Source organism: Dromaius novaehollandiae, chromosome W (genome assembly GCF_036370855.1).
Source record: "Dromaius novaehollandiae isolate bDroNov1 chromosome W, bDroNov1.hap1, whole genome shotgun sequence".
Lineage (NCBI taxonomy): Eukaryota > Metazoa > Chordata > Aves > Casuariiformes > Dromaiidae > Dromaius > Dromaius novaehollandiae.
The window spans coordinates 29,724,704-29,750,434 of record NC_088130.1 but is presented as its reverse complement, the minus strand read 5'-3'; the positions used below and the strand labels follow the sequence as shown (position 1 = coordinate 29,750,434).

The following is a 25,731-nucleotide window of genomic DNA, read 5'->3' as shown; positions in this document are numbered from 1 at the left end:
AGAATCAAAGTAGGCTAAGAGCATGCATACCACTAACCAGGATCCTTGGTAGTCATGACTGGGAGGATATTCCTTTAATTGAAACTATCCTTACTTTTCATTCTGGAAATAATTATTCAACTAATAAACTCCAATCAGCATACCGAAGGAATGATCTCCTCAGCCACTCTTATGGCTTCGAGGATGCTGCAATCCTTTTCATTGTTCTTCTCTCCCTGTAAAGCTTCCCGCACTGTGTGCCATAATCCTTCTCGACTCACACCACCACTGAGTTCATTGCAGCTCATAAGTAAACTGTAAACTACTCCATAGTGAATAACCCAGAATAGCTCTTCACCTGCAAATAATCACATTTTTCTATGTGAAACATGTAATAATTTTGCTATCAGACTAATATGTTTTAGGGAGTAACAAAGAAATAGAAACAGTTCATTAAATGAAAGGTTTTTACAATACCAGCAAAATGTGCTTTCAGATTTTAGTGAGATAGTTGCAAAAAATTTGGCTTGGTGAATTGAGACCTCCTACAGGGGATATTTAATTTTGAAACAGAAGAATCAAATCTCTCAGCGCATGAATTTTGTTGGCATATGCTACTGGAAATGAGTTTGTCCAAGAAAACTGTGTTATGTATATGTAGAGTAGAGGAGGGAAGGCTCAGAGGGAGGTTAGATGATGCTTATGACTGTTGTTAATGGAAATAAGCCCCATTCCAGTTTCTAAGCTCACAGAAAGATTTGTGTTAAAATTATCTCAGTTAACTATTCTTCAGCTCTTGTGGAACAATACAGCAATTCCCTTCTTTTGTTTGAAACAGGGAAATCATGTGAATTGTAAGAGCACTCTGTATATCAAAAACACTAAAGAAGTTCAAGTAGAGTGATCATCCTTAAACACCTTTCCATGTTCCCTTAGAAAATGCTAGCTAGTGACTTTTTTGTTTAAGGTTCCCTTCAAATTCATAAAGAGAATATTCTGCATATGGACACGCAGTTATTAGTCATCTAGCAGCTTGAGCCTGCACCATGCTAAAATGTCTTCTGAAAGATGCTCAGCATTGTTAATTGCCATTGAAATCATCCTGACTGCAGCATACTTAGTAACTCGCAGGAGGGAGCACAGCCCCTTTCTGGATGACTGAATTAGATAGCTTTTAACAGAAGCCACTGCGTATTCATGTTTGACTTAAACAAAGGGCCTGGAGGATTTTTAAGGTATTTGCATATGAAATATTCAGAATTAGAAATACAAGCTAAGGAAGTTATTGGTCCTTGTTCAAATTTAGAGGAACTTGTCATAAAATTTGGAACATATATGCCGTATTTAAATATAAAACCTGTATAGCTTAAAGCTGTTGGAAATAAAATTTTCATACTTAATCTTTTGTCCATCTTCAGCCCAGCAAAACAGCCTACCCATACAAAAAAAAAAGAAATTATAAGAAACAACACATACATATGTAAGCAGTACTATTGTATGATTCTGAATAGCTCCAACAAACACTGTTTCTAGTTTTCTTAAGTTAATCATTTGGGGTTTGAGCAGTATTGTATATAAAATTGTTTTCAATGCAGAGTGCTCGAAATAAGGTAACAGTACTTTTTCAAGCTAAAAGCTATCAATTTCCAAAAAACAGCTCTTTTACCCAACTGCTTGTGATCACGCAGAGCTTGAGGGACAGCTTGAAAAAACTTAGAACTAGCACAAAAAGTATGAATGTAATTAACAGGATTTTGTATAACTAGCAAGTTAGCATGGACAGCATTATGCTTAGTCAGTGTAACAGTGGTAGTCTGGCCCAGGACTTTTGAGCACAATATGTCATGGGTTGAGATATGACTGAAGTACTTTAAAAATTATAAAAGACGCACAAAATTATATTTGAATTCCTTAAGTCTAGTAAGATCTTAATTAGCTTTTACTGAAGACCTTCAAAACTGGACCTAAGGCTAAGGATATTGGAAACATTTTGTAGGAGTGTAAGCACCACTATTCAGTTAATTTTTTCCTTCAGTTAAAAATCATGAACCAATGCACAGATGATAAAACAGAGTAGCAAACAGAAGAAACAGAGCAAAGAATCGTGAAATGGCAGATAATCATAGTAAGGGATCACAAAACAATCATTGGAAGATTAATTAGTTGAGAGCTAGAGTTCATGCAAGGCATAAGAATGAGCAAATGGTGTCATAGATGACCTGTACGCAGTCCTGTTCCTAGTGGATTATATATAGAAAATACACTATGAAATATTTTCTGGATTTAAATAAGATGTTATCATATTAAAAGTAATAGGCAAAACTGGATGATAAGAAAAATAAAGACATTTAGGCAACAGAGGAGACAATAAATGTATTTTTAAAGTGAAGGCACCGCTGATGAAACACAGCAGAGCAGCACGAGAAGTTTGTTCCAGATGGCAGGAACTGCAAAGAAGTCTGTCCGCCCACAGTGTTATACTTCATGAAAGAGCAGACAGGAGATGGAGTACAAAATTTAAAGAGAGAGCTGAACAAAGATTAGGAGATACATGGTCTATTAAGAGCTTGGAACAACTCCATGAAGGTTTCAGATTCCAGGAAGGAAACTTTACCCTCCATCTCGAAATGAATGGGAGCTGATGGATCTATTAAACTGTTCTCTTAAAACCAGTAGGGAAGATTTTAGCCAAATGTAACACACTGATCAAAATAGATCTTTCAAAGTTGTTATGGGAGGTGGGGGGGAATAAGGACAGCATGGAGGTTATATTAGCAAAGTGACAAGCATGGTAAGTGTGATAATGATACAGAATCTCTAGGCATTTCTATTATTATAAACTGCAACTGCATTTTCTGGGAAATTTGTTTATATTATATTACAGACACAGAAATGGTTTGTTTCCTTGGCTTAGGAAGATTGTGCTGCTTTGAGAGAACAGGATGCAGCTGAAATCAGAACTATGTCCAACAGTGGAAAAAAATTATGCATTTGATAACTGTATACATATGCAAAACTGAGGATCTGTATGTATGTCTTTATGTCATTGTATGTATTAACACAATATAATTAAATTCAATGGCTTACAAAGCTTAATATTCAGAGATTAGTGAAGAAAATCAGCACACTGTTTCATAAAAGATGAAAAAAAATTTCACACAAACCATTTCTCTTTGCATACTCTAAATCTTTTCTCAGTGAAGAGCAATATATTAGAAGCATGACAGAAAAACCATAAATCTGAATGTGATTTGCTTTAAAATCTGCTAGATTTACTGCAGATCATAAAAATGTTCAGTCAACTATATTCTAGCAAGTCACAATTCCTTTTAAAAGCCATTGATGATTTAATAAGTGAGCCATATGGCTCTTCTCTTGTTGATTTAAACTCCACTACAGGCTTCTTGAAGAAGAATATTTGTGAAGAGAACCTATCACACTCAAATGTCACACAGTTAATTCATCTCCCCCAATCTGTTTATACAGACAGATGGCAACATGTTCGATTATCATAAAAAGTGGACTGCAGTTTAATAATCACATCTAGACTTTTGCTTGGAAATTTGACTGGTATAGAACTACTCATCCGGGTTCCCTACAGCTTCACAAGACACTCTTCTGTTCTGCTGTGGGTGACCTAGTGGCAGCTATCAAAAATGTTATTCTAAATATATTGAAAGGAAATATGCCCCTGACAGCTCAGCAAGTGATATTCTGGCAAAGATATAAAAAGCTAAGCAACAGGCATCCTTAGCTTGGAAAAAAGTAAGGAAAAGAATCATCAGGTATTCAAGAGACTTAAGTAATATTTTGTGTTTTCTGTTTGCTCTATGTTTTGTATTTTAGATCACTGCTAATTAAATATGCTCCAAAACCAGGAATGTAAAGGGTAATTTCATCTTAAAACTTCTTCACCTCAGTATAATTCAAATACAAGAGCCAAAACAATTACTGAATCAGGCCAGTTTTAAATGAGATGTATACATTCCACACATTGCCCTTTCTGAAAATGAAAAGAGCTGTCTTGACTATAATGCTACAAATTCTGACCTGTCCTTATGATTTCCAGCATGGAATCCTGAAAAAAAAGGCAGTTGACTCTCTCTGTCATCACGAAAGGTCCCCGGAACTAATATCAGCTGGAATTAACTTTTTATTCGTGTTACCACTTAAAGCATTGTAGTTGTGTGTTTTACTGAAACAACACAGGAAAAATAAAAGTAGGTGTTGGAGGGATGGGTATGGCATGGTAGAAGAGAGAAGGCACCGCAAAGTCAGTAAGCATACATGAATTTTAACCTCTGTTCAGCAAATAATGTTTGTGTCACCATATAAAAATTTCTGATGATGAAACGAGCCTCAGGAAAGCTCCTAGCGTAATGTTTGACATGAACAGTCCTACTGGCAATTGAACCTGGTGGATTGTGTCTGTGTATTGTGAAAGTTCTTTTTCACTAAGACGTGTTATTTCAACTACAAATAATGTATGTATGTGTTTATTTGGCTTTAGTCTAGTATTTCTAGAGCTTTTCGAAGTTGTGTTGTTTTCAAAGAATGGATGAATGTGTAATACCAAAAGATGTACTTTTTTTTCTTTCTGTTTTTATCTTCAGAAATAAATGTGACATTTGGGGGAGGTTTAGTCTTTCCTTTGATCATGAGATTTTATCTTTTCAAAAATTCCTGTATAGAAATTCTCGTGTAAATTCAGAGGTCAGTCTCTTGAAGCTGAAGGGTTTAATAACCAATCCACTAGAGTTCTGCAATTACTATGTTTAATGAAAAGGTGATGGTGGATGTCAGACCTGTCCTCTTCAGTTATTTTGTACAGCACCAAAGGGTGTCCAAATGCAGATAACATTCTTCCATACCAGTTCAAGAAAAATGTTGAATATAGGCTTTTCAGCAAGGTCGTTAGTACTGAATCTAGTGCTAGAAAGTTTGACAGGCTGAGTATCTTAGTCCATGCTATGTAATAAATTGATTCTGTATGTATAGTATGTATATACACACACATACACTGTATAAAAATTATATCGTCTCTGACTGATCTTATCAAATGCAACTAACTAAAGGGCAGTTTAAAGGTAGCTGTTAGATTAAAAGAAACTGAGAAACACAGAAGTTATTAGGGTTCAGTGTGTGCCACTATTCTGTGACTCAATGCTAAAACAATGTCCAAACTATTTATCTTTATGGGTAGGGTGCCTTTATGAATATAACGTTTTGGAAGATAAATCATCTGACATTGTAGAGATATTCATTGCTCTTTATATTTTTTTCTACATCCTGAAGCACCTTGACCAAAATAGCATGAAGAATGAGAAAGCTCTTCCTCTAAAGGTAAGCAATTAACTTCTGCTCAGAAGTATTCCTGCTTCTAGAAGGCCAGCCTTCCCCTTATGTCCTTCTCTTCCATGATCCAGCTAGGATCCTTCTCACGTAGCCATAGCCTGACACACCTTCACAGTGTATTTTCATAAAGTCCTGATATCCATCCAGGGCTGCGGATATTTCATAGCTGGATCCTTTTGTAATCAGATTCTTAACTATTTTGTGAAACTAGGTTGATAGAGGTTTTCCAGTGAGGCCTAGTGTGGAAGGATGCCTTAAGAGCCATCAACATTATTAGTTACCAGGGTCAAGGCTTTGTGGAGCCTGGCATACAGTTGATCTGGTCAGTTCACTTCATTATTTGTTCATTACAGGAAAACCTTACGGATATTTCTGAAGTATATCTTAATATGTAACCTACTGGTGCTCTATGGACTCCCATTAACTTCTGTGTGAACCAGTGTTTGTAATCTATTCTAGTCCAGGAAGAATGCTTAAAATCTCTGTTTTTAAAATTCTGAAATCTTCTTGTATGTAGGTTTCCTTGCTAAGTCTCTGGCCTTAATTATCTTACTGATTTGCCATCCATCACGGCAGACATGTTAACTGACTGCGTATGCTTTTCATTCACATCTAAACTATGTTGCATTTTTTTGACAAACGGGCAGGCTAGGCACATTCACATAATCAGTTACTACAGCTCAGCTGATGGGAGGCAACTTGTGTTGTTACAAACAAAGCTCTATCTGTGAAGCTTTGAGTATTTCAGTGATATAGTGGGTTGAAATAGTTTAATCTTTTCTCAATACCTGATCCCAGGATATTACAATTTTTAGAAATATATATTTTGTCTTTGATTTTGTTTTACTACTTTTTTTTTGTTTTGCTGAAATTTGAAGGCCAATACCATATTTAGGCTAGCTGCTCACTTCTTTCCAATCATGCTTTGACCTAGGATTCATAAGAATTAATTCAATACACCTATGTCCTTCATTTTCTGTATTTCAGTAGCAATATTTCAGAAATATCCATGAGTTGGCTGAGGTTTTGTTATAATTAACAAATAATGAAGTGAACTGATCAGCCATCCTCCAGGTTCTGCAGACGACACTTCGACCTCTCTACCCTCACATTTTTTTTGCTGAACTGTTTTCCAGCCCAGGTGATCTCCAGTGCCCTTACCCCAGCTGGCTGCAATTCCAGCTCTCATGCAGTTGGGCTGTTGCCTCAATCTGAGCTGTGCAGTGTGGTTTGGAACAAAACACACTGGAAAATAGAATGAAAGGTTTGTGATGGCAGACCACAAAATATTACTACAGCATTGAAGTAACAGAGATTTTAGTAAGTCTCTCTTACCTCCCCCTTTCGGCAGCCCCAAATTTTAGTCATATTTTTCTTTCTTGAAAGGAAATAAAAGCAAACTATACATCCAGGTCAAGTGTGCTGTTATGAAGTTGATTTTTATAACGTTTTCTTAAGCTAGACAAGCAGAGTTGCTGAATCTTTTCAGAATAAGGTTCCAAAAGGAAAAACACATATATTTGGCTTTCTTCTTTATGACAGATGTCACTGACATTGCTGTGTGGGAAGTGATTTAGGAGGCATAGAACCATTAGACAAATAGTAAGGTTAATAATAGCTTTTTTGTGTAAGACATTTTCCCCAGAGAATATCTGACAGACAAAAGAGGAGGATGATTCTTGATACCCCTCACAGAAGGAGCCTTTGAACCACTGCCTTTTATTAGAGGAAGTAAGTAAGGTACTCTAAGCTTTTTGGTTAATCTATGCTGCCTGACAGTATGCAGATAATTTTTAAAAACAGCCAATCATTTTCCTTTGGGAGAGTAAAACTTACAACTTTGCATCAATAGTATAATAATATTGTTCTTGGTAGCTATTCTTAGAGCACCTATGAGCCTTTTTCAGTGTGCCAGGCACCGTACAAACACAGACCAACTTCATCAGAAGAGGGCAATTATGGCTGGGGCTCTTCTAGATTTAATTCTGATCAAATGATGATGAGTTAGTCAAGAATACAAAGATGTAAGGCAACTTGTATGACATAATGAAAGAGCTCATAATTCTTAGGAACAGAAAAAGAGAAGAGAGAGTAACTGGAAAAACAGCAAGATACAAATGAAAGAGTAACAAGAATTACAATAAAACATTCAGTAGGTACAATTGCAATTAGAGTTGATTCACTCCTCAAAGAGTCAGACTAGAAGCCTGTTTCAGGTGAGGTCTTACAGAGTCTGTCCTGAATCCGATGCTATTCAATATTTCCATCAGTGATTTGGCGGATAGGGTAGAGAATAAGCTTGCTACATTTCCAGGTGAGACCAAGACAGGATGAAATGCATGTATTTTAGAAGACATGATAAGAATACAAAATGACCTTGATATATTGGGGAAATAGGAAGCAGCTCCTGTGAAGTAGGCAGAAATAATCAGCTACATTATCAAGAAATAAAAGGCAGTTCTGCAGAAATTACGAAAGATCACGTGTTGTGCTCGAGTCCACAATAGCATGTTGTTGCAAAACAGCCAAATAACATATGAAGAGACATGTAAAAAAACAATAAACCTATAAAACATGGGAATTTATTTGTTCAGTCTACTTAGCACCAGTAAGATTTCAGAAGAATTACAGGTTTGGTATACCTCATACCAGACTATGACATGTTGGAAAATGTCAGCCAAATGAAAAGACTCCATAGGAGAGGAATCAAAATGATCACAGATGTAGAAAAGATGACTTCTGAGAACAGACTGAATAAACTGGGGTTGTTGTGTCTGAGAGAGGGAAGTCTGAGCGAAGATGAAAGAGGAGGGTAACAGGTTGTTCTCCATGTGTACTGGATTTAAAACAAAAAGACATGCCTAAATTTGAAGGGACATTTAGATTCACCATCAGGAAAACTTTCTAAAGATAGGTAGGAACTGGAATAAGTGACTTGTATATCAGTGTCATACATGATGTACTTGGACCACATACAGAATACTGAAGTGATACCCCTTTAAAATGCTCTATCTTGTAGTCTTCCAAATCTCTATTGACCAGTACATGACCTTTGCAAAAAGACAGGAACTTTTGTGCATGTCTTCGGGCCCTATATGTCTTTAAAGTTTATATATCCAGATTCTTTTCGCCTAAATTTTTTTTAAAATACAGACTTTTCTAGTAAGAATTAATTCTTTTTCAGACCTTTAGTCATTCTTTCAATACAGATCAGTAAAAAATTGAAAGAAATTATCTTGAACAAAATAAGTAACTTATGCAGAAAGGGGCTCTTATTTTTCTGATTTTCTTTCATTATTCACTTAATTCTGGGTTGCAATGTATGAGCTTACTGCAGTTAAAGCATCCTTAAATTATTGCTACAGGACAATTATATTTTCCACACCTGTAAATTACCATTATTCATACAAGTAGATTGAACATCATGTGAATGAGAATAATTCCAGTGCTAATAAAATTTAGAATTGAAATGTGTTAACTAAAATTAAAGGTAAGAAGGATGCTAGCAGGTAATAATAATCAGGTCACTGATCTTTGCTTTTATTAATGAAAACTACAGTGTAATTACTGTGCCTTTTAACAAAAATGTCATCCACAGTTCTTTATACATTCTGTTTTCTTATTTTTTTTCCAGTTTGTAATGCATTTAAATGTCTCTGCCTTTGCTGAGATCAAGCAGACATTCTAAACTGGGTAAGTATAGAAGTGGTACTAAATATCTGGGATACTTTTCCATGTGTTTCTATAGTCCGTTGAATTGATTAAGTCTGTTCATTGGCTTCATTAGATGCTGGAGAACGCCCTTATGTGTATCTGTGTTTATTTTTGAAGTTCCTTTAGTAACTGAATTAAGCAATGAGTAACACATGGAAGATGAGCTTTGCTGTCGTGCAACTCAACCTGTCCTTGAAAGCCACTTACGCTATTTTTAGAATAAGGTGAATGTTACTTTGGAAATGGAAAATCAATCAGTAATAGAACTGACCCTAACCTTGCTGCCAGTATGCTGTACTTCCTTTGATTGCCAGGCTGAAATTATGGCTTAAAAGGACAGGCAGATAATTTCAATCTTAAAATGGTCAATTAAATAAAATATTTCAATATACTGCTTAGCTATTTTTGTTAGCTATATCAAAAACTGCTACTGCTGACAAATCATACTCTTAGCAATAAAAAAAAAACCTTCAAATACTCAGCATTATCCTCTCTCAAATATTCCAAAAAAATAATGGAATGGATTACTTTCTTCATTTCAGTGTGTGGCAATGGGTTCAGGTGTTACAATCTGGAAGAAAATAGTCATCTAACTTGTGGTTTGTTAAAGTTATCTTCTTCAGAATTAAATCTGAAAACACAAACTGAGTTATGGAATTACCATTAAAAAGTAAACTGTATTAGTCCAAAGTTTTAATAAGAATAAACTAAATAGAAGCTCCAATGTTTTTGGAGTTTTATACAAAGCTCTTTCCAAATGTTCAGGGAAATGAAGACTGAACACCAAACTTTGCTGTTGCTGGACTTCTCCCTCTGCTGTATTACATTTCCATGTGTATAAAACTGGCAGAAATGTGTTTTTGACTTACTAGGTACTTACAGTCAGCTGGAGGGTGGTATTGCAAAAGCTCAGAAAAACTTGCTCCTCTTAATTCTCCAGGATGCTTTACTGATTCTGCAGCATCCAGAATCCAAAGAAAGCAGTTTTTGTAACTGTGAGGTAATAGCACTTACACAAATATCTTGGAGTACAGATGTGCTTGTGTATAGACCACGGCCAGGAGGATAGTTTTTTCATGGACTTCTGTTCCTGTTAGAAGGAGTATAAAGCTTTGATCAAACATCTAGATTAAGGCTCTAACAAAAGAATTTTTCATTATTTAGTGGGATCCAAATACTGTACCGAAATCTAATGTCACATTTATTCATGTTAACTTCCCAAAAGTGAATGGATAACTAACTCAGTAGAGGAAATAATCATTCAGCAGTCATTCTTCTTGCTTACACTACCAAAGTATTTCCTAGATGTTTATTCTATTGCAATAACTATCCTGTTCATTCTATCCTCCATCTCAAAATACTAAGGTCAACATGACCTTTGATTTTACACAGTAAAGAAAATAAATGCTTTGCTTCTGTTCAGTTTAGTGTTTCTAGCAAACACACTTCTCCTAGATCTAAATTAGCACTGCTGTTACCTTCTCCTGAAGACACACAAAGCTGGAAACAAAATCTCTCACTAGGTCCATTAAAATCTTCAAGCAGGACAAGTTTAATTTGGCTGCCTCTCCAAGGACCAACAAACCTAGTGCTGAATCCAACCTAGATATTTCAGAACAGAAAAGAAAAAGAATAAAACCTAAACTTTAATGCTAAATAAAATAATAATTGATTTTTAAAATATAAAACCTATTGGTTAGCCAGAGGCAATTAGTGTCCTAGTTTACTAAAACCAATTAGATTCAGGAAACGCTGACATTTGTTAGAGTCACTTAACATCAAAGTCTAGAGAACAAGTGAAAGTGTGCCACAGTTTTTATGAAGATTTATTGGGTTCAGTGTAAAGGTCTGACAAAATCCGTGCCCTGGAAAAGTCCTAATTTATCACACTTCTTTCTAGATATATAATAGGAATAGATGATACAAGAAAGGGCACTAAAAGAGGAGTGTCTGTTAGGTTTGAGATCACCCACTGTACTTGCTGTGTGTTGCTACAGTAATAAATAATTCACTGCTAGGGCTCAGGAATATTGTTGTAGCTTATTGATACACTTCTGCTGCACTAGTGGAGATCAGGCCATTATAGCAAGAGCCTTCAAACTTAACTCACCCTGGTTCCAGTGTTGTTGGTGGGGTAGAGATATCTCTGGATCTGTTGAGATATGTGGAAAATATCCAAGTAGTCTGGTAGTGTTTGCATCTCATTTTGAAATAATTGGCATACCACGAAGTTACACCAAGTTATGGTTTATGTCATTTTCTTCCAATGGAGGGGGCCGGTTTTCACAGTACTAAAATAAAGGTCTGTTGGGAGAAACAAATTAGACATCCTTAGCCACCAGCATGCTAGCTTTACTGTAACATACAAGTTATTTGTCTAACTAGAAAGGAAGAAAAATGATTTGTCATCATTTGCTGACAGGTAAACAAGAAAAATATGAATTGTCAATGAATCAAGTTGGAGACATTTCAAGCAAATCTCTGAGAGAATCAATATTATGTCAAGGTTTATTCCATATCTTCATTAATGATCCAGAAATACAGCGAGCATCAGAGAAGACTGACATATAAAACAAAGGCATTGAGAAGGTTAGTAGCATGGCTGGAAGAATAACAAGATGATTCACCTTGTAAGATGCAAGCTGTAATACTGAAGAGAGAGTAATGCGGCATACAAATATAAATATAAATATGAGGAGAAACCTGGAAAGAAACTATGTAGAAAGTAACTGTAAAGTGTTGATGTATAGCTAATGGAACATATGTTTTTCATGTGGTACAGCAGGAACAATTCCAGTTGAAATGTAGCTTGCAGTCTATTATGGATGAAAAGGGCAATGCAAAATGCCAACGTTCCTGTTACAGTTGCACATGGAATACTATTTTCCATTGTGGAAAACTCACTACCACAAGATACTGATCAACAAACCAAACAGAATTCACCGATGAGTAACAAAAATAATGGAATATCTGAGAACATGCTGTTTCTGGTTTGGATTTGAGAATGATTTAAAGGCCTAAACTGCACAGTATGCAGTGTTTGAAGTGGTTTGTCTGCAGCCAGATATGAAGTCTCCACTTGCACACAAACCTGCTGACATGGAGAACTGTAAGCGTTTGTATTCGTAGTCATTTGTATTCCATAGGTCCTATAAAGTAGGCTTGGTGAGAAGTCACCACCACTCGGAGGGGCGAGGTAGTGTTAAATGGCTGCTTCCACCCAGAGAAAGTGGCAAACCTCTGGGAGGTGCAGTTGCTCCTGGTCCCCCCCAGTTCCCTGTGAGTTCCTAGCTCAGCAGCGCCGAACGCTCCTGCCCACAGGCAAGCTGCTGCTAATCAGCTATTTTCACCTCCATGAAAGTAGGGGTTCTCAGCTTGTTGCAGCCTGAAATCACACCCTGACTTTGAGCACCGATAGAAGATCAAGGCTGAATAACAGTCAAGAGACTGCAGTAGATGAGAAAATAATAAGGCAACACACGTCTACAAGAATTGGATTGATGTCACCTAAAGGGTTATGAAAAACAAGAAAGTTTGCATTAGAGAAAATTTCTTTTGTAATGAATTACGTGTTTATGGTTAAAGAGTTTTTGTGAGGATTTTGTCAGCTATGTAAGAATATGTTTTTATATCATAGATAAACAGGTTTATTAAGTTGTATTTTGAGTAGATGGAAGAATACAAAGGAGTGTCACAGGAGGAGTTAGAGTAATTAATCAGAAATGTTTCTATCAGTGTGACCTACCTGAACAAGGTGGAGCAGTTTCTCCAAAGAACTGCATGCATGTCTTGTCACTTAAAACATTTAAAGTTGCGCTGGTCAGTGCTGTATTGTGTTGAACAGAAAAACTACCCACTAACATAGACACAAAAGAGGTGGTCTAAGGATCCTTTTTATCTGTGCCTTCTACAATTCTATGATATAAACACTCATATTTTTCTTATATTAACTGAATTTACCTAAAGGGTTTGCACATATTAAAATGTATAATTTTAATACACATTGTGACTTGGGAGGTGAGTCAGTGTCCACTGAGGACCACAGAAATATTCCTATAGACTTAAATAGGATATAGCTCACGTCTGTAGTGGTGACGCAAGGCAAATGTTTCTGAGTTTCAAACTTAAAACATGCTTTTATGGAGAAGCCATATGGACCTCATGTGGAATGAAATTAATAGTGGTATATAGCAGAAATTAAGGTCAACAAGGTCCACAGTAACAAAATTCTACTAAAAATACTTTAGGAACATACAGAAAACAGCACATCTAAGACTGGATTTTAAAGCACAGACAAGTTTTATTTTCCATTATATGTTTTAACACTTTCCTATCAGGGCTTAAATTTTATAGTTATTGTAGTTCCTGTACAAATTCTAGTTTAGTTCTACTCAGCATACATTTCACTTATTGGTTACGGAGATTTCATCATCGCAAACTAGATTAATCTCTGAGCAATGAAGAGGATCTGTGTAATTTTGTCAGCCTTGAAAACTGGACTGGGTGGAGATGTTTCACCACTTACCTGTCTCAGTCCCCTACAGAAATTAACTTAACCTGAGACTCACAGATTTAAAATGGATCTGATGGCCGTGGACAGACCACCCCTGTCACAGCAACATTGTGTTTAGAATCAACTCCATACTGAACTTTCCAGAAAAGAAAATGCTTTCATAAAGGAGAAAAACAGAAATCAGAAACCATTTCATATATGCCTAAGGAGGGGGCTGGGGGGCAGCAGTTGTCATTGCAAGGAGTTATGTTAGAAATCCAGGTCTAGGAGGGGGTTTCAGGCTGTGAATTACCAAGCGAGGACAGATCTACGCACACTTAGCATGGGCCAGCCTTGCCAGACCCGTGTTCCATTTTAATGGAGATTTTGGAGATTATTGTTTGGCCTGCATGATCTTAAGCACTGGATTAGCAAACCAGAATGCACAGAGCACTTTCTAGTCATCTTACCTTTCCTTCTTTTCTTCCTTATCATGTGCCCCAAATGAAAGGTAGGAACAGGCTGCCATCAAGGGATTGTTGCGACTGTAAGAAAATAGAGTAGTTATAGCCACAGTCAGAAAAGAGCTAATCATTAGGGCTCAGAATAGCATTACTAACAGTACCAACACTTGGAGTAGAAATGGTAAGGAAAAGACCTACTAGATATGGAAGTGGAACAGTCAGGGGAGAAAAGAAACAAACAGCTAATTGAGAGAAAGAAGAGCAATGCTGTTTACGTATTTATTAACTGTACATGGAAAACCCATGTGCTTAGAGACATGTCTTGGAAATGGAAGCTCATTTGACCTTAATGCTACTAGATGCAAACAGAAGTACACTAAGTAACTAAGTACTAGAGTTACCACAGAGACCATGTAAGACCGTGGACAAGGAATAAATGTGCCCTGCCCCAAGATCACCCTTTTAAGAAGTGTCCTTTAATGTGGAGTTCATGCAGAAAAATCCAGTTAAATTCTCCTGCTCTGTGTTTCTTCAAGATCTGAATTAATTTCTTGTAATTTCAAAAACTTTTAAAAATACAACTAAGACTGGAGATTTGTTCAGGTTAAAGATCACATTAAAAATAAACATTACTTCAGCAGAAGCTGAAAAGCAAATTTAAGCTAATACCTTACTTGCACACAAAAAAAATCAGATTCAACCATTTTCCCTAAGGGCTGAATGCATACTAATGGCAATAACATCGAAAATGAAAAACAATCTTAGTGTGGAGTAGAATAATTATATTTCTAAATCTTTTTTCACATACTTCAACAAAATCCACTATATTCTGCTGCAGCCTTTATCGAACTGGCAAACTCATATATATAAATACACACGTAGCTATGTATGTTTTAAATCTCCATTTGTTATTCATTTTGCTCTAGCAGCTTGTCTGTCTTTAGATTCTGAGTGCCTCAGAGTCCAAATATACTCCTCAGAGTATCTTTCTTTCAATGTCTGGACAATGTTTAATATGCAACCATCACTAACATATACAAATACTAAATAACAGAACTAAGTGGCAGGGAAGTTTTGGGAGGATAAATTTACCCTTCAGAGGTCAGGTACAAGGGCTGATTAAATATCTAACAGACTCTATTTTAGAAACAGTGAATATGGCCTGTTTTAATTATTAGCTTTAGAGGAGTCATCATTTATAGCTTGAGATATAAATGCCTTTTAGTTCAGAAGTGCTAAAAACTAATAATAGGGCAGACACTATACATCTTTGGATAGCGCTATTTTTAGATGATTCTTACACACTTTGTTGGCATGTAGCACAGTGACCTAATCTATTATATGCATTATGTTTGCCAAACCTAGCAATAAAAAGACACAAAAAATTCTACAGAGGCAGCAGATATTCTAAACACCAGAGATTACTTACAGCCAAACCATGAAAAGGTATTTACACCAGTTTTGTCTCTCAATGCATAGGCTGAGTCATCCCTGATGTAGGTCAAAGCAGGATATAGGAGGATATCCATAGCAGGATTTCCTCTAAATCTGAACTTGCTTGAGGAAGACCCAGGTCTGCTGGAACGATAGAAAGAGGCTAAGTCTCAACCATGGTCTGGCCTATGTTTTTTCTGGATCTTACAAAGATTGTCAGTGCTTCTAAAGGAAGTAGTATGTTTAGAATTAAGTTGTGCACTCAGGTTAGCTGATCTAAGCAGCACAGGTGCATTGAAGGCTGGAGGTAAGTGGGACTTGCAGAGATTTTAATTAATTATTAAATCACTTGATTCCAAAGTAAAAACAATATGCAAGAAAGTAAAAACCAGTGCACGTCACTCTCAGGTGACAGAAAAGGAATATAATTCTTGCTATGGAGTAGGAAACGTGGTGGTATGAGATGTTAATGCGCTGTATATACATGGCTGGAGAAGGGTTCTGTACACCTACACAGAGGCAGGCAGCTGTGCTCTATCTCTGCATTTGTGACTGTGAGACAGCTAGTCCTGTACCTGAGCAGTCGTGCTAGCACACGACTGTCCTTGCGTTAATAAATTCACATCACAGAGCCATGTGATGGGGCACACTTCGGCTTGGTTTGAGGAGAGCACTGCGTCACGCCTTCCCAGCTGGGAGCAACGGATCATTGCCTGCCGCTGACCTTGCAGCAGGCATGCACCATATGCAGGGCAGGAGGCAAAGTGCTTCCCGGCACCATGCTGTTCTCTGGCTTAGGAGTTTCGGAATCGCCGTAAACACTTCTGACAGTGATCCCCCTGTCCCTGAGAATGAGAATCCCCTATCCTTGAGAATGAGAAACCGAGCTTGGCTGTTTGCCTCTGCTGGGAAAAAAGAATATCCTCTTACTCTCTGTCTTCCTCTTCTGAAAATAGCCTAGAAAATCCACTGAGCTATTCTTCATAGCGAAAACAAAGTGTGACAAAGATTTCAAGGTGGATCACAAAGCAGTGGCCAAATGAACAAAGGAGCTAGGCAGGGGAAGACAATGGTCATTTTTATGGACTTGCATAGTGGAAAGTGTCTATGTCAGACTGGCTAAAGTGTAAATTACTTTGTCATTTGTTCAACAGCTGTGAAGAGAGACAGACCAAAACTCTACCCCTGAAAGCCCACAGACTTCATATTTGGCTTTTCTTCTGTAATAACAAAAATACAATAATAGTGTGGATCCAAGTTAGAATATATAGGGAAGAGGAAGGGAATGGAAAAGAGGAGGACAGGCAAATCTTTGCCTCAGTCTAAGTAGGCATGGCTATACATACTTTGCTTGCAGACTGGATTATTGCTAACAAAAAAGGTCAGGTAAAGAAAATTGAGTAAAATCAGCTTTTGAGTGAGATATTTCTTATTTTCAGGATTCTGTTTTGCTAGAGCTTTCACAATTAAATCAAAACACTGGAAATGAACCTCCTTGGTTTCTGGGTTGTCTGAACTTAGTGGTCAAGTCAGTCCCTTCTATTTTTCCCTATAAAGTCTGTCTCATAGAGGAATACATACATAATATTGGTTCTACAGAATTTTTTTTAATTGCTTTAAATCATTTTTCTCCTTCTGTAACTCTGCTGAACAACCCAGACTTAAAGCCTGAGTCTGTGTGTTCGATGATTAAATTAACAGAAAACATACAGGAAAACATTCCACTGAAAAATTAATTTTAATCATTCTAGATTAGTTTTTGTTTTACTTCCCAAGTACAGAATACAAAAAAAAAAAAAAAAAAACAAAGCTTAATATAGTTCCCTGAAGAATGGTACATTTCATTTCTGATGTTACGTACTCAAAAAATAAAGTCAACTTAAAATGATGGAATTAAATTCCTATCAATAACAAATTTAATTTAATAAAAACAAACTAGGATAAGATTTGCATGGGCTTCAAGCAAAAAATGTAGGAGCAATTTATTGATATATTGAAGAGATACAGATTATGTACAATGTTTCTGCTTTTGGTGCTGAGATTATCAATCTTTATCACAGGTGTGATTAACATTTAAACACAATAGTTGTTGCCATAAGAATTATGTCAAGTTGCTGGATGATCCTCACCAGTTTTTCTGATAGAGCTCTTCCTTATGGAGCAAAAGATGCTGGAGCACTTCATTTCCTTGAGAAGAACTGCTGTGCCCGGAAACCCAAACAACGAGGCTGCGCCACAGAAACTGTCTCATGTTCTTTCTGCTTAAGCTCTGATGATATTGATGACTTCTGACTCAAAGGGAACTAAAAGAAAAGGTAAATGAAACTCATTGGTAAGATCTTTGTCTTTAGTTTTTAGATCAGAATTTTACTTACTGTAGCATTTTATCTGCATGGAGCGTTTTGTTTTTGAACGCAATATTGTAAGTGAATGTAATGTCTTTCACGCTGTGTCTCAAAAAAGGCCTACATGTTTTGTTCTTTTGGGATTGTTCTCTTCCTCCTTTGTCTACCATAAGTTTCATCCTACCACAGACAGGTTTTTTGTTTTAATGTAAGTTTTACTAGTCTAACCAGTATGGCATCTTGCTTTAGTCTGAGAGGGGAACTTCATGAAACTAAAGTCCTATGCTAGGATTGTCATCAATTCTTGACTATTAACAATAGTAGAAGTGCTGCTGCTATTTAATGTGATGGCATAGTGTAGCTAGGCATCAGTAAGGTAGATTGGAAACCTGCTGATAAGACTTAGGCCTCAATATTTGGATTCAGATCTTCATTCTCACATCCCTGTGTTCACACAGAGCTCTCCTCTATGGTAAATGTGTACCTGTGAGATTGCATTTATGAGTCTGCAGAAGCCCAAAGTGTTTTTATTTACAGCTGTGTAATTCAAGTGCCAGAATTATTATTTCTTGTGTCAGAATTTTTTTAGCACTCACTTATTCTCCAAAGGACCTGCAGCAGTTCAAGAGAGGCCTGCTAACTTCACTGGGACTGCATACAAGTGTAATAATCTTGGTGGAGGATTTGTAATGGTTCATTAAATAAAGGATATCAAACAAAGTTCATCAGAGCACAAGCATTTACATGCCCAAATGCTAAGCTTCCAAGCGCCTTAGAAGTGGTTACACTGAACCAAGGGGAGAAAAAATGCATTTAAAAAATAATTAAATTCCTATCTGTGTTACTGTGTAACTACCGGTTCTCTAGGGTTATTGATATGCATTAGATGATCTCCCAGACTGGGCTCATGAAGTCCTGCTGGCCTAGGGTCTATACTTATCACTCAGTCCTTTGGACTACAGTGCTGGAGCCCTTTGGTGGCAGATATGTGGAAATTTTCCACCAGCTTTCGGTCTCAGCCTTCTGCCCAAGAGCTGAAGATTAGTTTAAGCTTTGAAACATGGGACTGAATATTCTCTTTACAGAAAAGTATCATCAGTGATTACAGCTTTGGAATGTCCAATTCCTTCTTACCATGAAAGTGGCTTTGAACTAAAATATAAATTCAGAATAGATATACATTTGCAATCACTATGCACAAACAAATGAGGCAACAAAATACTTTTATGGCCATATTCTTAAAGATGTGCTCTGCTGCCAGCTCATCCTATTCATAGGAAAAGTCAGCCATCTTAAGCTTCCCACTCAAAATACCTCCGAAGTAGAGAGCTGAAGGGAGGGAATAATGTTTATGCAAATAGGTAAATGGCCCCGCGAACTCTATTGCTCTTTGCTTTGCAGGCACCCAAGTTCACGCAGAGGAAAGTCTTGTATTAAGTCTCCTGCGTGGCTGTATGCATGAATCAGATACTCAGCAAAGTCAGAGAACTGAACTGGACTGAAATTGTTTTTTGAATTAGCTAGTGTGATTCAACTGTCACTCATTCTTGCATGCCAAAAGACCCTACTCCTCAATACAGTAAAATTCTATTATGCAGCATGCTTCTAAATGTTATAGAAATGAAGCTTCATTAGTTGATTCACCTTTACGACATGTTTTATTTGTCTGCCCTGAACTTGTCTAATACTCTAAATTCTGCTCAGCTCTGTTACTTTTACTTAGGGATTCATAACTATGACAAAGAACAGTAGACCTTGAAATAAGGAAAATAAAAATAGGCACAGAAGAAGCTGCTGCAATCTGCTGTTGAAAAGTGTAGGTGTGTATCGTTTATAATTTATTAGCAGCAGTGTCTGGAGAATGGGTTGCATTCAAAAACCTTAGACATATCTGGATTTCAGAGGAGACTCCTTTAAGTACCAGGTAGTGATTTTATTTTATTTTTTTAAATGGTTACACATCTCAATAAAGATTGGGAATGGATTTTCACTACACTGTGCTATACAGTAGAAAGGATTTAAGAGGATGTCAAGAAGGTGCTGGTGTCAAACCACTCATTTCTCCCTTGATTTCTTTCTCTAACGATCCATGTATTCAAGACATGCTTATTAATGAACAGAACTCACTGTTATGAGAGCGTTCTCTGTTCTTTTGTCTCCAAACTCACTGGGGAAAATTGTTCAGAATGAATTAGCCTAATTAGATGTGATTTTTTTCACTTTCACTTGCAGCCTTTTCATATGTTGGATTTGGCCACAAAGGAGGTGAAGGGTGTTTCCTTTCAGGCTACTGCTGCAGCCAGCAAAGAGGTACCATGCAGCCCTGCTGTGTGCCCCTGCTTAATCAGGTGAGAAGCTCCTGGCACCACAACACTTGACAAGCTCCCAAAAAGGTGGTGCACTGCAATGGGACAAAATGCCAGGCTACAGTGGCTACTGCTAGCGCAACTTAAAATGATTCTGCTGGCTCAGACTGCTGTAAACCCCCAAAGGTCAAAGTACTTCTAGCTTTTTTTAGTCCCTGAAGCAGTGTAGAGTAAGGACTGAAGTCCTCTCTATTTCCATCTGTTTGGGAACCCCAGGTTTTTTCATGTGTTTCCCAGTGATGCTATGCAAAAACTGAACTCATTCCCCTGGTGTGCAATTTGTTTATGCTGTACCTTTATTTCTAACAAGAGAGCCTTCCAGAAAAACTTTGCACAGCCTGCTACCCACACACTTTAGTTATTATCATTCCTTCCTACAAAAGCATCTCCATTGCTTGAAGATTACTTAAAACAAAGCACAACATTTGCCTGAGGGCTTAAGCAATAGTGATTATATTACAATGCCCGTTCTTCATTATATTGGTTTCCATTTAAGTGAAGGATTAACTTTAAACTGTTCTATTGGGTCTCAGAAGATCTCTGCGGCGAGGAACATTCAGGATCTCCATCTACAGCCTTGTCCTGACATAAGGCTTGTAGGATGTGCCACATCCTCCCTCTTCCCATCTGTTTCACCCCCTTGCTCTTCTTAAAAAACAATCCTCCTCCTCAGGCATTTTATCCTGCCTTCCCTTTTTTTTACATTTTGGAATGCATTGGCTTTGGAGAGAATTGTTAATTTTGTCACTGGTTATTTTTTCTTTCATGTTTTTACTAATCAGTCTCCCTGCTCCTGACTAGTACGGGAGTATTATATATCTCTTCTGTGTTGGAAATATAGGTATAAAAGTATAAATGACTTGTTCAAGGTCACAAAGCAAGTTCTTTCAATCAAACTAAGGTTTCCTGAATACCAGGTACTTACAGAAAAGATCATTCTTCTGTAAGAAATTAATGCATAAGAGTCTACAGTCCTGAAAAGGTACTTTGGAAAATGAAATGGAAAACATTTAATTATTGTACTCCTTTTATGCTCTTTTGAAGAGTAAAACAGACCAATGTGTATGGCTTATGTAGCTCTATAACAAACAGAAATTTAAGTGAAAACTAACAAAACCAACTGTATAAGAGACAGTACATTTGAAGTTAACTCTGTGACCTTCCTTAAGATATATAGGACTGCACTGACAAAACAAGCTTGGTAAGCTATTTAAAGCTATATGTTTGAAATAGGCTTTGTGTTTTGGGGTTTTATTCCTCACAAAAACTTAAGCCTTTAATTTTCTGTTTTTCTGCGCATAAAATAGAAATAATCATACTTGCCCTTTTTCTGTAAAGTTTTGTGAGAACCTAGAAGAAAAACCACAAGTACTAAAAATTATTAATATGATACACAGCATTTGTACTTAAACTCTGAGAAGAAAACCAAAGTCACTCTAGTCAGTTCTTCCCTGGTGTTATTCCTTTCTCTTTAATTACATGTTTACCTGAGCATAAGAAGGATTGCTTACCCAAAGGACACTACGGCAGTTCCTTTGAAGCCAAAAGAGCCTGTTAGCTAGGCACATAATTAGGCAGTTTTTAATGATATAAATGATAGGCTATTGTGTAGCAAATAATTATGGCCTTATGATTCTCCTGCGACAGGTAAAGCAAGGAAAGAAATAACCTTCACGTGATGTATCGTCCCCCCAGAGGGTTTGGGGCAGCAATGGAAGGAGGTGGGAAACATGGGCATCAAACAGTGTGCATACCCCAGTACCCACAGAGGACTTGCAGATCTTAGGGCAGACACTAAATCATCAGTTCCTTTACACTTCCTTTCAAACCTGTGTTCTTCCCAGGTACTGCCCATGGCAGCAAGGCTGTTCCAGTCCTGCACTGCCACGATGCGGCGCTGCATTAATTCCCCACCGTCCTCTCCCGACCGTCTGTCTTCCATACTTTGGCTCACTGGCACCTACTTACTTCAGAGTTAGTGACAGCAAATGGAAAGTGCCCAGGGATATTACTGCCACGTGAGCTACCAGGAACTGTATCATTATATGACACTGAGAAACCTTTAAAAATAAGGAATGATACATTTATGAAATGATCTTGTTTCACAAATTCAGGCTGCAATCTCTCCAAAATTAAAGTCTCTTTTGTGTCTATCATTTCACTGAACCGCTGGAAATTTGTCCAGCTAAACTCAGCTTTAATACTTTCCATTGAACTGCCAAGTGAGCTTATTTGATCACAGTAATCCTATCTGATGCATTGTATATCATCTGATTATGTTACTCACCCTGCCAAGCAGAGTCTGATCTTGTCCTTCCTCCAAGCTTACATCAGACCTGAGAGTGATTCAGAAGGTACCACAGCACTGCACATGGCTTCCCCTGCTCTCAGCGGGAGATGGACAGCTGAGAGGCTGTCTGGATACGGCTCATAGCAGATCACACAGGCTGAGAGTGCTGTAACAGGAAAAAGAAGTCTGTGAAAATCATTTTATTGTTGTTTCACAATTTGTTCTGTTTGCCTTTTACTTATTGCATGAAACTTAACTTCGCTGTTTTGCAGATAGAACCGTTACCCATTTTTCCCCTGCATAGATTTATAAATGTTGTGTGACCTCTTGTGGTATAACAAAATACTACACATACAATCCGTGAATAACACAGTTTATGTAACCTGCAATCTACCTACAGCCAATCTGCCCTGATGGCTGGATTTCTATTAACTAAAGGCTACCCGGTGGCTATGAAACTCTCAGTTAACAGTGAATCACAATGGAAAAATCTCCCTCCATGTCAATCATCCAGTGAGTGCATGTAATGTGGGTAACTCTTAATTGTTAGCCAGATTTAAATGTCATCAACTACAGTTATTCCTAAACATGCTTATTTTTGATGAGACATTTGATGAGACATAAAGTTCCACATTTAGCAATAACATACAGATGCTGATACTGAAAATGTAGCTTCATTCCTGTCATTAACGATATTTGGCACTGAAGAAATAAAGTAATTAACAAGCCTCTTGTGTTTGCTTGCATGCATAGGGATCTTTGACAGGGAAATACATGTGTGCTAATAGTGATGGGATAAAAGAAATTTAACTGTCTGTAAAATTAGTCAGTGGATGTTATGTATAAATGTAAGTACTGTCGTTCTTTGAGCAGTACAGGAAGTTGTGAAGGTATTGTTACTGCACGTAGGTGTTTTCTATAATCAACCACCATGCATAAAGCTTGTTTTAAAAAAAAAAAAAAAAGACATGTCAGGAAAAAGTGGTATCATTTTTAAAAATTGTCTGGATCTGTGTGTCTTGTATTGTGTATTACTTGTGGCCATGACAACCAATGGTAGTAGCAAGACTGCAATGCCTCTGCAGTCTTACCACAGCAGCAGCCTCCTGATGCACTGCATGCAGCGTACATGAAGGATGCATGCCCTGAAATGTTATGTGAGCACCTGCCATTAGGTGTCTGTTTCAGAAATGCTAGCTTAATAAATACATTGGAGCTGAAACCAGAAATAACTTCATTTCGGTCTGCAATGCAGTCCCAGTAGCTCTATCTAGTACCTCAGAAGATTAGTCTATATGCCATTTCTATAGCTAGGAGAAGCTTAAGGATACTGCAATGCCATTTTTTTCTATTTATAGCAGTGCCCTGTCATCACCTGAAATACATCGTGATATATAAGAACATTTTCAGAAATGGCTTGACAAGTAATTAACATTAACTAAATTGCAAACAGAATCTAAATATGTTAATTTGATTAAACTTTTAAAAATATTCAGCTTTTCTACTTCTGTTCCAGTATCTCTCAACATAATAATTCAGTGATGCAGAGTAGTTTTGATTTTTTTTCCTTTTTCATCTGCACATCTGCATTTTCCTTTCCATTGCACCTAGCTTAATATGTGTAAGTGTTGACTGCCTTCCGATGTTACTTTTGGTTCCTGAATTAGTTGAAAGGGCTTTTAAAAAAACATGCTGATTGTACTGATAATGTACAGTGCTTTATCTTTTAATTCTATGTAAAGCTTGAATGGATGTTCTTCAGATTTCAGATGTCCAGACAGGTGGAAAACAAGAAGCCTTAGGAAGAATCCAGCCTGTCAAAAAAAACACACAGACCCCAAATGAAAAACCGTAGGCATTTTGCTTATACATCAAACCATCTGCTGTGTATGTGTAAATAACACCTTTGGAGTATACATTTTACTCACTATTGTCCTACTCCCATTTTGCAAAACTACTACTCCAGCGTTGTAGCAGTATAAAGCTAGAGTAACGGAGCCCTGAATCTAGTTAAATTTTACACATAAGGTGCAATTATGAACAAAATAATTCTGCATGAGTCCTTCAGTGCTCACTAATGATATGTAATAAATTATTAGAAATAGGTTTGGCCTGTATAGGGGGGATATTCCCAAGCCATATGGGCAAAGACAAAAATAAAAATCCCCAGAGTTTTCTTGCTGAAGGAACCAATACATCTCTGTAAATTAAAATCCCACAACTCATGAAGTCAAACTTTCATGAAGAAACAGATAAAACTGAAATAAGGAAGGCAATATGATTAGCTAAAATGCTAGTGAGAGAAATGTGGGTGTCCTCCATCTTGATGAAAATAGATTATGCTATGAAATGGGAGTTTCTGGACCCAAACAGCTCATGAAAAACTATGTGAAATGCTCATGTATTTTAATCCTGCCTATTCTGAAGCAGTAGAATCAGATGCTGCATTTGATGGCTTACAGACCTGGATGGCAGCTTTACTAACAGGCAGGTCAAACTAATAGATGCGTAAAAAGCCATGAAGCATGTGAAAAGGAACAAGAGAAATAATAGCCTCTATACATGCATTGTTAAGGAAACTAAAATCTTTAACATGAGTTTGAAAATCTCTGAAAATCAATCAGAATTTAAAATGTCAGAATAATTGGACTCCCTCAAGCAACTGGAGGAAACAACTGTATTGCTTTTTTTGGAACAGTAGGTTGTAAATGTATTGCAGTTGAATTTAGCTAAAGATACAATACAGAGGATGCTGAAGGACTTTAGACCCCTGAGCAAGCTGCAGAAAGAGCAATCAAATTCACTGTGACAGATGTATGTGACAGAGAGAATGCTGGCAGTAGCTAGGAAAGTAATGGATATATGCTATTTTAAACATCTTGAGAGATTATTTTTTGGTCTCAGATCCAAGCCTATGAACACAGGCAAAATGAGAGAATTTGTTCTTATAAGAAAAGTTAAAGCATCTGACTTCCTATTCACCAACTTCTAGCCAGACAGGAATGGGAAAAAAGCTCTTTCGCATTAAAAAATGGCATACATACAGAGTGTTTCAAGTTAACTTTTTTATTCCTCTTTGATATTTTTTAATTTACTGTGCTATTATCATTGAATAGCAGCAAATTTTGTATCCTTCAAAAATATAAAGTTCTTACTGGGGTACATCTTTTTCCACCTCCTTCCTTTTCTTCCGTAACAATCTTACTCCTGTTAAACCTCTCTGCATTGCCTGGATCTCTCTAGCAAATTTCAGTATGAACTCTTATCTCCCCACCTGCCTCTCTTCTCCTGT

At 37.1% G+C, this 25,731-nt stretch overlaps 1 long non-coding RNA gene across 10 annotated transcripts in view; it reads left to right on the top strand.

Annotated features, from left to right (window-relative positions):
* LOC135324234 (uncharacterized) overlaps positions 1-23,167 on the top strand; it is an 89,159-nt gene extending 65,992 nt beyond the window's left edge. For 8 of the 10 annotated variants that reach the window (XR_010385602.1, XR_010385600.1, XR_010385597.1 and 5 more), the window contains 6 exons: positions 5,275-5,322; positions 8,969-9,027; positions 11,471-11,637; positions 17,499-17,753; positions 20,016-20,131; positions 21,994-23,167. This is a non-coding gene — a long non-coding RNA (uncharacterized LOC135324234). The remainder of the gene's footprint in view (positions 1-5,274; positions 5,323-8,968; positions 9,028-11,470; positions 11,638-17,498; positions 17,754-20,015; positions 20,132-21,993) is intronic. The other 2 variants (XR_010385598.1, XR_010385603.1) reach the window with 2 other exon arrangements.
* Positions 23,168-25,731: the final 2,564 nt, after the last annotated feature.